At 38.8% G+C, this 12,682-nt stretch overlaps 1 protein-coding gene across 4 annotated transcripts in view; it reads right to left on the reverse strand.

The window, feature by feature from the left end:
- TRPM6 (transient receptor potential cation channel subfamily M member 6) overlaps positions 1–12,682 on the reverse strand; it is a 172,459-nt gene that overhangs the window by 119,657 nt on the left and 40,120 nt on the right. The gene's annotated exons all lie outside the window — the stretch shown is intronic.

Raw genomic sequence — 12,682 nt, forward strand, 5'->3', positions numbered from 1 at the left:
GTCCCAAATCCTGAGCAGACTCACCTGTAACTCGCTACAGCATGCATTTCCCGAACAGCAATTCCTCTGCTAGTCCCAAATAAACTCAATTTCTGATCATCTGAGCTGGCCTCAGTTTACCTCTTTATTTAGGTTGACAATTCAATACACAGGCTGCAAGCAGGACGTACCATTAGCTGTGTTGCGTAGGCTATCACTGTTCCTAGATCCACATGACACACTGGTATGCACTTGTCCTCCTAATAAGATCTCTCCCTTCTACGAAATTCACATAATAGCCAAGCTCTTCCATAGAGTGTTCTACGTCTAGAAGCAAAGGACCCTGGATCCACAATAATACACAACCAACTGATGGGCTCGGCCTCCTCCTAATATGAAAATATTTGAGAGCTATATGGTATAAAAGTGTAAGTGTGGATATAATTCTGTATACACTTATATATCGGGCCTCCTCCTAATATGAAAATATTTGAGAGCTATATGGTATAAAAGTGTAAGTGTGGATATAATTCTGTATACACTTATATATCGGGGCAGCATTGAAAGGAAAGGAAAAGCACTGGGCCAGAAAACCTGTTACAGATCCAGCTCTGATAACCTCCTCATCACACTCTCCTCAGGTTTCCAGATGATTATGAAGGAATCTAAAATATGGTTCTGTGGTATATTGATTATTTTGAGCTTTAGGCATTTAAAAAACAGCCAATGCAGAGAGGTTTTCTCTACTCCCCTTATCTGCATAAAGACAGATCCTCCAAAAGGAAGTCAATTGTTATAAATCCCCTCCCTGGGAGTTTCACCCTCCCCTCCCCAGGGAACATTGACTCTTATCACAAGGGAGGTTAGAAGTCACACCACACCCAGACAAACTTTGCCATCAACTATCCCAACTCCCACCTATTCCTCTAAGGGCCCATTCATCTTTTCCAAAAAATTATTTATTCTCTCCTAAATTGCCCACATTCTCCCAAATCTTCCTTTATTAAGGCAACATATAAATTTCAAAATCTCAAATACCCTTTTTGGGATATTTACTTTTGCTTTCCTGTATGCATGTAACATTAACAGTTAGTAAGTTTGTATAACTTTTCTTCTGTCAGTCGGCCCATTGTCTGTCAGTTTATTTCAGAGAACCAGCAATGAAACCTAGGAGAGCAGAGGAAAAGTTTTTCCTCTCCTACAATTACAAACGAGGCCATTTATGGAATCCTTGACATACCAATATTAAACTCATGGATCTTGTTCAATATGCACCAACCCTAAACATTACTGTTGACTCTTGAATGGAACTGTGTATAACCAGAATTGAGATCTTGGTAAGCAATGTTGGGGGGTGAGGAGAGATTGATTGATCAGTTCCTGTGCGTGTTAAACATATCTATAAACAAGAGAAGCATTCCAAAGATAAAAATCCAACTCTTCTTAAATCATTCTGTCCTTTTATCCCTTTTGCATCATCAACTTTTTTTAACGTATTAAAACATATTCACTAAATTGGTAAAGCACAAAAAAACACACAAATTTGGAAAAATTCAGAGTCACAGAACTTAGAATGAAATAAACTAAATTCAAAATCCATTTATTATAACAAGAAATAACACAGCCTTTTAGAATCAGTAAGCCCTGTGCCCTATTCAAAAACATTATCAATTACATTTATTCATTTTGCAAAGCACTGAGAAAGGAGCTACAGGGAATTTTTTTTGAAGAGCTCTTCATTTTGAATTCATGCAACAAATATTTTGGGGAGTCCTCCATGCTACATACGGGGAATTCCATGGCAAGACAAGGTCCTTACTCTAAAGGAACTTAGAATTAAAGGAGGAAGCAGATAATAAACTGACATAAATTAAACTTCATGTGTACCAATTAACTATTAAAAACAGATCCAAAAGGATCCCTACCTTAGGAACCCATCTACCACTCTCTTTTAGAAGGGAAGATCACGGACTAGCAGGACTACCTGGACAAATTAATTTATTCACGCCCACTTGTTCATATGTTAAAAATGGAGATAACACCTCATAGGGCTGTAAAAAGGAATAGATAAATTAAAGGCTTAGAATTCTCCCTGAAATTTATTAAGTCTCAATAAAGCTTAGCTATTATTGTTGGTAATATCAAACCTAATAAAAATAAGCTTTTGGTTAGTGGCCTGGGAACTTAACGTTGATGTATTTTTTCATAGAAAAATACTTCTTGACCTCCAAATCTCCCTCCTAGGATCACTCATACTAGAAATGAGTGACTTTTACAGGTTCACTTTATCCCCCCAGACTCCAGCCTCTACAGGCCATACCAGTCATTTCTGTTGCCCCAGGGCCTGACCCAATAATTGTTGAATGAGCTACAAAATGAACATACTTAAAATAGAACTTCAGGAATCCATGTATACATTTTTCCCTTCAAAGGTATAAACAGGAAACCTATGCTATACATAACCATAACATGGAAACTTTCCTCCTGAGCTCCCATATCTTATCTCAAGACTACAGGAAAAGAAAAGCAGGCCTGCCTCAGTTGCAAGTGTCTCAAACAAATCTCAGTTTACAACTTTGCTTTTTCCCCTGCTCTGTCTCATAATAGCAGCCTTTTCAAGATACCCTGCAGCACTTATGGAGAAGGCCTTCATGTTCAGTTCAATGGAGAACTACTGGGAGCCAAATCTTTGCTCTTTCTGATACTACAGGCTTCATCTACTGAGGACAAACACCCAATGTGCGGGCTTCTGTCATTTATCACAGAAAATCTTCCCAGCGGTGGTAGTTGACAACATAGATTATGCCATTCCTGCACCTATCATGGCTGGATGTTTTTTATATACTACAGGGTTTTGTTTATTTTTTAATTGTTGTTATTGGGAGAAGGGAAAGGCACAGGACAAAGAAGGGAAAAAGTGTTGGTCTCAGGCTCAGGGGTGGCCACACAATTTTCCCCACCCTAAAACACAATCGGGTTTCACATACAATTCTAGGTCTGAGATGGGGGTTGGGGGGATAGCAAAGAAATGTCCAAAGACTAACCCTCTAACAGTAGCTATAGATGATTTAATGCCTGCCCTCACAGAAAGTATTTCTACACTGGAGCTTTTAGGGTTTCCAGATAACAGATTTTCTCACAGTGATCTTGAGAAGGCATCATCTTAGAGGCATTCTTAATTAAAAGAAAAAATTATTCTGGATGTGTGCATGAATTTTTTCATTAACATTCAGAGGCCCCTATGATTGGGGTGAAGGAGCACATAGGTAACAGACCATCATTTTTCTCTCTTTAGACCTTTTGTAACTTTAAAAAACCTAACACCTAACAGATACTTTTCCAGGTGAAACTGACTACTTACTCCCATTTTTGTGGTCCCTACTCTATCTCATACACATCACAGCGCTCAGTACTTACTTGCCCTTAGTCAGTTGTTTTTCTCTTAACAATTATCATAATCTACTTCAAGACAGGGCATTAACTTATTTATCTTGGAATCTCTAACACTAGAGAAGCAACAGTAAGGATCAAATAGAGAAGTAGTACTTCCAGGCTCCAGATAGACATATGTCATCTTCTCTACACAGCTCCTCCCTTGGGGCTGAGCGCCAGGCAGGTGGACTTCCTCAGAGCATCGTCTATGAGCTCCAGGCCACTGCTTGGTGCAAAGCTGGCCCATCCACTTGGAAGAGTCAGCTCAGGGTCTTCTCGGGGTTTGTCCACATCCTGCAGAGATACCTCAGGAGACTCACTTGATCCAAGATTAAGAGTATCAGGCAAAGGGTATCCAAACCTAAAATAACCAAATCCCAAGGATCTGGCTCACCAACACTGCCTCAAGTTGATCTCACTGGAAATAATCTTTACAGGAGGCAGCATTTAGGAGTACTTCATAAAGAATATAAAAAACCTTCTATGCTGTCTACATTTTGGGTAATAAAAGGTGAACACTATTTTGCTGGTAATGATTTTTTTTGGTAACATCTTTAAAAGTGGAATGTCAACTAAATGACTCACAGTCCCCTAAAATGCCACTGCTCCTGTCCAGGTGAGAAATTTTACTAATATTTTCATATACTGCCTTGTTGACCAAAGACATTCAGAACTTCAGAATGCATGCCTAGCTCATATAGACTCACAAGTACATGAGTAAAACATTTATGAATTCCCCACAGAGCCTAATGGGGAATTAGAAGAACTACGTGACCCATCAAGTAAAGCAGATCATAAAGGTTCAAAGTAAAATAATGTCAGACCTCATCCCTCCTCTTCCCAAGTTGGTGAAAGCCCACCTTATATCAGTCCCAAAACACAATTTCAAAGAGCAGCAAGAAGGCATCCTTCCCTGCTGTCACACATGCTTCAGCCTTACCCAGTCTCCTGGGGAATAAAATGAGCATACAAAACATTCATAATTTCAAATCGTGTTAAATCACTTTGATAAGAAGGGAGAAGCCAATGGCAGGTTCCTTTATGAGTGTTCTTTACAACTGAACCTGAGAGCAAAATACAGCATTTAGTCCAATGCTAGGCCTATTTGCTGTATGACCACTCTAATGTGTTAAGATTTTCAGATTAGATACACTCAATCTTCTCCAATTTGCAAGCAGCAAAATACCACAAATTTGTTATCCATGTTCACAGAGGGTCTTTATTTATTCTCTAAGTATCTTGTTAAATTACCTAAAACTTTACTAGGGCTGCATCCAAGTGAACTACATATTCTAACATTTGGGGGGTGAAACTATACTCTTTTGCCCTAAGCTTCATTATTTGTGAAGCTATATTCTTAAATAATTGACTTTTAGGAAACCCACCATCCTTTTAGACAATAAAGCCTTTATTAGCAATTATGGGTTAAAGGCAATTTTATGTACTAACATCCATAGTAAGTTTTATATATGCAATGGAGAGTACTCGTTTTATTTTCTCCACATAGTACAGCAGAAAGAATATTGCAACAGGATTTTGCTTCTTACTTAACTAGGACAAAATTCAAAATATTTGTTAAAGAATAAGAGAGGGCTAGAAGAAAGATGAGAGAGAAAAAATGTATAAAGTGTGTGCAACTTCAATCCCATTCCCTGTTCGGAGTATATTATAGCCAAACTTTATTGTTAGTAATTCTCAAACTTTTTTGGTTTAGGACCCCTTCATCTTCATGAAAAATTACCAAGGACCTCTAGAAAACTTTTCTTTTTGTATGAGTATGTCTACCTCATTAAAAATTAAATTTCTAATTTAGATATTAAAAATGAGAACTGGAACTTTACTTATTAGTTCATTTTAAAATAACAATAATATACCTATTGCAATAAAAACAAAGCAAAACAGAATCAACAAAACAGCAGTAGCCTCAGACACTGAGAAGTGACTGGTCACCATGGGGGAGGGGTTAGGGGAGAGGGTGGAGACGATAAGGTGTATGAAGGAGCACAAAAATTCTCACTCATACTATGAGCTGGTCATGGAGATAGTAGTAGAGCATGGAGAAGATAGCCAATGATTCTGTAACATCTTTCTGTGTTGACAGATAGTAACTGCACTAGTAGGGGTATGGATTTAATAATATGGATAACTATTGAACCACTGTGTTGTATATTTGAAACAAATATAAGATTGTATATCAATGATATGTCAATAAAAAAGAGCCTTCAAAAGTGAAAAAATGCTTTTTTAAAATCTCTTCCTTGTGAACATAATATATTTTCATGAAAAAAATTTTTTTTAATTTATGGAAAAGAGTGTTGTCTTGTAATTTTATAAATCCTTTCATGTCTGTCTTAAGAGAGCAATCTGCTTCTGTATTCAATCTGTTGTAATAAGTGATTTTGGTTGAAGTATATGAAGGAAAATGGTTTCAGACAGACTTGTAGTTGGAAAAGAAAATAGTATTTAATAACCTTTTTAGAGATTGTGGATTCATCATATAACCTCAAACAACCTTGTAAACTCATGAAAGAATGAGTAAAAAAAGGCAAATAATTTTTCAGTAACATTATGAAAATTATTTTAATCCTTGAGAACCCTCCTCTGTAAGGAGTCCCTGTACCACATATAGACAACCATTGCCCAAAAGTTGATTGCATGTAGGCACAAGGGTGAGTGTGAGTTGAGAGACAGGACCTCCTGTTTCCTGGTTGGTCTCAGGTCCCACACGCATGTCTTAATCTGTGCTTCTCATCTCAATGATTGCATCTGATGGCACTGTAACATTTCAACATCCCCTATTTAATCTGACTCAACTGAAGAAAGTTCCACCATAAAGAAAGAGCAATTAAGAGGTCAAACCTTCATGTCCTATACTTTATAAGCAATGAAAGGGACTTTTGAAGGATAATTTTGACTGCATTCATTTTTACAATTACAGCTGACTTTAGTGTCTACCACATCCTCCCTCCCAAAGATGTCATTAAAGTATAACAAGTGGAGGATCAGTCCTTCAGAACCCATAGGTAGGATATGTTCTATTAGCTTACCTACTCTTCCTTTAAAAGCTGATACCTCTAAGGATGACAGCTTTATTCATTCATTCATTTGTTCATTAATAAATACATCAATTGGCATATCATGTCATTCTAATAAAAGTAAATAAATAAAATTATGTCCTAAAGAGCAACACCAAAGGAGAAGAAACTATGTTTACAAATAGATACCAAGTATGGCAGAAGAGCAAGATGAGAGACTCCTCAGAAGGAGAAATCCCTTCTGCCTACAGATATTTGGGAAGACTTCCTAGGGGACTTGGAACTTAGGAAAGTCTTTGAAAGATGACAAAGGTTTTGAGATGCAATTGTAATGTGGTGACATAATTCCATGATGGTTAGAAATGCAGAGATTTAGGCCTGGAGGAGAAATTAGGGGACATCCATGTAATGGGATGGTTAACACCATGAGGTCATTGGAGAGCAGAGGACAAGAAGAGGAAAGAACAAAGAATCTTTGGAAACATTTAAGCACAGGGTACAGAAGATTTCGGGGAATGAAGAGTAGAGAGTTACTAATCAGGATGGTGACCTGATACCTGAAGTAGAGAAGGTAGAAAGTTTCTCTCAATAATGAAAAAGCTTGCCCTATTACTAAAGTGGGAACTTTCAAAGAAAAAATGAGATGTGTTTAATACTGCAAAGGAAATAAGGAGGATGGCAACTTTGTCCCTGAGGAACAATCAGATTGAGACAGATTCAAGAAACAGGTTGCAAAACAGAGGAGGTAGCTAGTGTAAGCTACTCTTGGGAGAAACAATATTAAAAACAACAGCCACTAGGTCAACAATATAAAGCGAAAGCCAACATTAATATAGCCTTTCATATATGCCAACGGCTGTGCTACATGCTTTATAATGCTTTAGCTAGAGCAATAGTGACAAGTTTGTGAAGGATACAATTATTTTTACCTCTTTACAGATAAGAAGAAGGTTCTCCCTGGTACCAGCACCAGAGCTCTGTACACTGTGTTTAATAGGCAGAGTTGGAACAAGTTTATTTTATGTTAAAAAAAACCTGGACCTTGTTTGTAGATAAAAGAGAAGTCAATAAAAAGAAAGAGAGTGAAGATGCAAGAAAGCATGAAAATTATTTTAGAAAATTACTTTGGGGGGTAGGGTCAGGGAAAGAAATGGTATAGAAAGCCAGGGAGGAAGGCTCAGCCTTGACGAAAATGCTTCCTCTTCTGATAGAAGCAAGGAGGAGATGACAAACTTCCTTTTTGGTAATCAAGACTCTATTATCTGTATCTACAGAAAGTCATAGTTCCGTTAGCTTGGAAGGCTGTAAATCCCAACATTCTCCATGGCCCCTCTGGCCTAGAAAGAGAAAAGAGGGCAGGAGCTATCTGCACACATGCACGCACAGCACTGCTTTCCGTCACCAGCATTTCCAGCCCACCAGCAGCAGAGTCCAGTCCACGGTGAGGCTCGCAAACCACGTACGATGCTCTCTCAGCAGGGGATCCACCAAACTTAGGGTAGATGGAGAACACCAGTAGTATCTCACCTGACACCCTATGGAGAAAACCGCCACACAAGTTTCCAGGGATATCCCTAATATGCTAACCTAGAGCTGTGCCTCAGAATACACCAGTCTGCAGGCATCTAACACTTAGCAAATAGGAATTTGGGGTGGAGAGTAAATGTAATCAGGGACCACTCAGCAACTGGACAAGTCAGGGCAAGGTATAATGAGCAGAAGTGAAGGAGGGAGAAAGAACAAGGTAATCTTGCTTTCTTCTCTAGTCTGTATGAAATTTCTATCAGCAAACTGGAGAAATATTATTCTCCCTGGGTAACTGACCCCAGGGAGCAATTATTAAAGTAATTTCCAGTTGTTCATGTTCAGCTGGAAATTTTCATAAACATCCTTTAGGTGCACTTAGAGATAGGCACACCACTTCCATTTCTTAAAAATTAATTATAATCACCTTAGGTAATTACCTTTTACAACTGTGTGCCAAATTGCCACATAGCAACAAACAAAACAGATTTGCCGTAATGTTAATAGTTGTTTTATTGACGCTTAGTTCTCATATTCTAAGCCTTCACTCTATCATTCATTGAACATTTAAGCCAGGTCCCAGCAACTCTTTTTTTTAATAGGTAACTTTGCACATGGTATAAAATCCACAAAGTACAACAGATGATACAAGGAAAAATTCAGTCTCCCTCCTTCCCTTGCATTCCAGTCATACAATTTCCTCTCTCAAAGGAATCTTTATTAGTTTGTATATTCTTCTAAAGATAGTCTATGCATTTATAAGCATACACCAAAAAAAATTTTTCCATAGAGGCATATTATCCACACTATTCTGCACTTTGCTTTCTCCTCATTTATTAATAACTTGGACATCCTTATATATTTGTAATATACAGCTGCTTCATTCTTTTGGGGGCTAGCTTATCTTCCTTTGTGTGGAAGTTCCATAATTTATTTAACCAAAATACATACAACATAGTTTTCCTGTGCGTGTTTATTTGTAGGATAAAAACCTACAAGTGAAATTTTTAAGTTAATTCAGGTACTGCCACACTGTTTCCATAGAGATTGTACCAATTATAAGCAAAGGTATGAGTTACTAATAACTTTTAAGCATTAAAGAATACACCAAACATAATGCATTTAGTTGCTTTAGGGGAAGCACAGTATTTTTATTTTTAATACTAAGCTTCTTTCCAAAAGGATTTTGAGGTGACCAAACTCCTTCAATTTAAAAATAATTAAAAAATAAAATACACAAAAAGCTTTATTGCCTAAAGAACAACAACCTCTTTAAGCATCCAAAATGGCTTAGAATGAGAAGTTAGTGTTCAGAAGTTAAAAGGCATTTGCCACAGAACTTTGAAAATATGTGAATATTGAATAGCAACAACATATCTAAAGACCAGAAGACTGCAACCAAAAAATTTCACTGAGGCGGACTGGTTTTCCAATTATTAGCTACAAAAGTCCCAACTTCTTTGGAAACTAGCAATTGGAAAAGAACAGAAGTTAGAGGACAGGGCTTTGGGTTTTTGTTTCCCATTGACTGTGGGCTGTCCATTCATCACATGCAACTCAGCTGACTGGGTATATAAAAACTACCCTGGTTACCTCACCAGGTTTAAAAAGAAATAAAAGAAAACCTTTCTTCAGATTAACCTGCCTAAATCTGTACCTCTCATTTCCCCCACCAAAACCTATCTCCCCTCCTGTATTCCCAAAGTATCCCTCAGTGTACCCAGGTGTGCAGGTTAGAAACCAGAGTATGCATCTTAAGTCTCCGCCATCCTTACTTCCCATTCAATCTACCACCAAGACCTACTGATTCTCTCTTAAATACCCCTTGAATCTGCCCACCTCTCCACACCTATAGTGCCACTATCCTAAAGTCACCTTGAATTTTTGCCTCGATGGCCTCCCGTCTGGTCTTTTTGCCTCCCCATTTCCCTTCTTCAACCATTCTCTACAATAAAGCCTATAATCTTCTGAAAGTGAGAAAGCAAACAAGTCATTCTCATGAAACCCTTTCAGCAGTCCCCCCACTGTCTTCAGGATAAAATTTAACAGCCCTTCACAAGGTTTACAGCCCCACTGCTTACCACATCTGAGGTGCCCCCTCTCTCACCTCATCTTTTGTCCCTCCCTACCTCAAACTCTACACTCCAAACATACTGAACTACTCCGAATTTTCTGAATTTGCCTAGTGTTCCCTCTGTACGGTTCTCTCTGCCAGGGATTCCCTCTGCCCCCTCCTTTCTCCACCAATTTAGGCATCATGTCTTCTAGAAAACCTTCCTAGAAACTGCATCTCTAAGTCAGGATCTCTTTGCACATGCCTCTGAGAGTTCTGTGTCTATCCACATGGACTGTACTACTGCCATGATCTATTTAGACCCAGTACACTTGAAGCCCCAAAAGATGGAGAACCGTCTTGTTCATTGCAGTATTCCCACTGCCTAGCTGAGCTAGTCACACACAGGAGCACTGTACTCGAGTTTTGTCAAGTATATCCTGCAGAACAAAGATATTGCATGGGAGGAAAAGAAAATGTTTTGTGCCGTATAAACACATGCAAGTACTGTGACTCTCCAGAAGAGAGAAACTATCCATTGTTCCCCTGACTCTGTTTGACCAAGGATCATCTCTGAGGATCTCACACACTTGTTTCTACAAGATGTAGTTTTGGCAAATTCTTTTCCAAGAGACTTCCACCAGCTATCGACTAAAAATATTCCCTTTCCTAAATCTTATATCCTAATCCTAATGTAAGATTTTTATCTTCATCTTGAAGATTAAATCTTAAATTAAGATGTTCAACTCAATTGATTAAAAATTCTTTGAGGTGTATGACTTAATTTAACAGGATACCAAGAATCCTGTGAGGCTGGCAAATGCAAAATATCATTGCTAGGATTAAATTTCCCAACTTCTGTGTCTGGCTGTCACACTTGATTTTCAAAGTTCCAGTGTTGTTTTGAGATGGACTGTACTTTCCAGTGCAACTCAGGAAGGAAAGGGGAACAGAGCTCCCTTACAATGCCTTTCTCTATAAATCACTGAGAGGCCAAAATGAGGAATAGCTTTCCATTTTCAAGGGGTTTTGCTCATTAAGATATTTTTTCTGTATTTAATTTTCTCTGCTGTGGTAGGATGAGACGAAATATATTCTACCCGTAAGGAGGAGACCTTGAAATTGTCAAAAAGGCAATTATAAAGGAGGGATTTAACAAAGGAAAAGCAGCTTTTCTTTTTTAAGAATGTGCCACTCAAGCACTCACAATATTCAGTGATTGTATCATGAAGAGGAACAGTCAGCCGTAGCCACCTCTGCTTGCAAAGTGACAAAGCCTCTCTCCTTGGCCAGCTCGAGTCAGGCTCTTTCTGACTTGAGCCTCTTTCTGACCAGGCCTAACCTTGGGTTCTGTCCCTGGCCCACCTAGTCCAGTTCTAACAAAAATCCTGCTGCGTCAGTTTAGTAAAATCCCCCACCCCACCGTTGCTGTCTGATCCCCTGGGCCTGCCTTCAGCAAGAGTCCTGCTGAATTGGTCTAGCAAGAATCCTCCAGCCCTGATGTTTCCTCTCAGTCATTTTCCTTCCACTGGCCCCCATCCTGCTCCTGGGTTATGAATCTCCACTTGTACTTGTATTCTGAGTTGAGCCCAGTCTCTCTTCCTTACGGCAAAACCCCCATAGCAGCAGTTCCTCTTGAATAAAGTCTTGCTTACAGTCTTTAACAAGTTTCATGGAGGTTTTTTCGTTAACAAAACCCAGGCCACACACCTGCATACACAATCATTGTCTGTAGGCCACAGAACAAAAACTGACAAAACATCGGAATTCCAGTAACTCCCAGAGACTCCCTGGGAGCCTGGACCTGACAGAGCTTTTCCTTTCAGTTAAAATTAAAAAAAGAGACTCTGACGTCAAGAAGACCCTACAGAAAAGGACCTCAAAGGGATCCCGCAGGGTAAATGGCTCCGAGTCCTTCACAATTGTTTTACTCTTCACACAGTATTTGCTGAAGCCCAACACCAGGCAGCAAGTTGCGATTTCTGTCTGAAATGCCTCCGTGGCAGGCGTCACTTCCCAAGAATGTAGTTTCCCTCTTGAGGGCTGTGCGTGCAAGAAGCTCGAGAGGTCTAAATGTGAGCCTGAGTGCTTTGCCTCTTTATTTCCTTCAAGAACAGAGATCCAGTCTGTAAAGTCTTAAACCAGTCCATAATTTGATCCTCAGTTTGCCTTTTTGAAGACTGTCCTAAAAACTCTAAGTTTAGGAAGAGTTTATATTTTAAGACTTTGGACTTTATTCTCTGTTTTAACACAACACTATCTACTTTCTTGACCTTCCAGTCAGTTTTGCTCTGTGAATGCTCTATGTCAGCTGGTTAAGGACAAAGACTGGATTTGGCTTTGTTTTGCATTGCTTCATTAGATCCCTTTAAAGCAGACACTAACAGTGGTGACAAAGGTTGGAGAGGACTGAGGATTAACAGATGTAGGCCAAAGATATGCAAAGTGCCCTATGACTTTAATCCTTCTGGAAGGAAAATTCTCTTTCCTATGATTATAAGACTCAATTTACAAAAACCTCTTGGCTCTTTAAAAGGTCAGTGGAGTTTATCTTTTTTCTCCAGAAAGAAGGAAGATGTTTTGGTATTCAAATACCAACCTGCCCCACTCCAAGGTAATGACCTGGTCTGCTCTGTAAGATAACATGGATAGCTTAGTT

The sequence above is a fragment of the Manis javanica genome, chromosome 2, assembly GCF_040802235.1.
Source record: "Manis javanica isolate MJ-LG chromosome 2, MJ_LKY, whole genome shotgun sequence".
Lineage (NCBI taxonomy): Eukaryota > Metazoa > Chordata > Mammalia > Pholidota > Manidae > Manis > Manis javanica.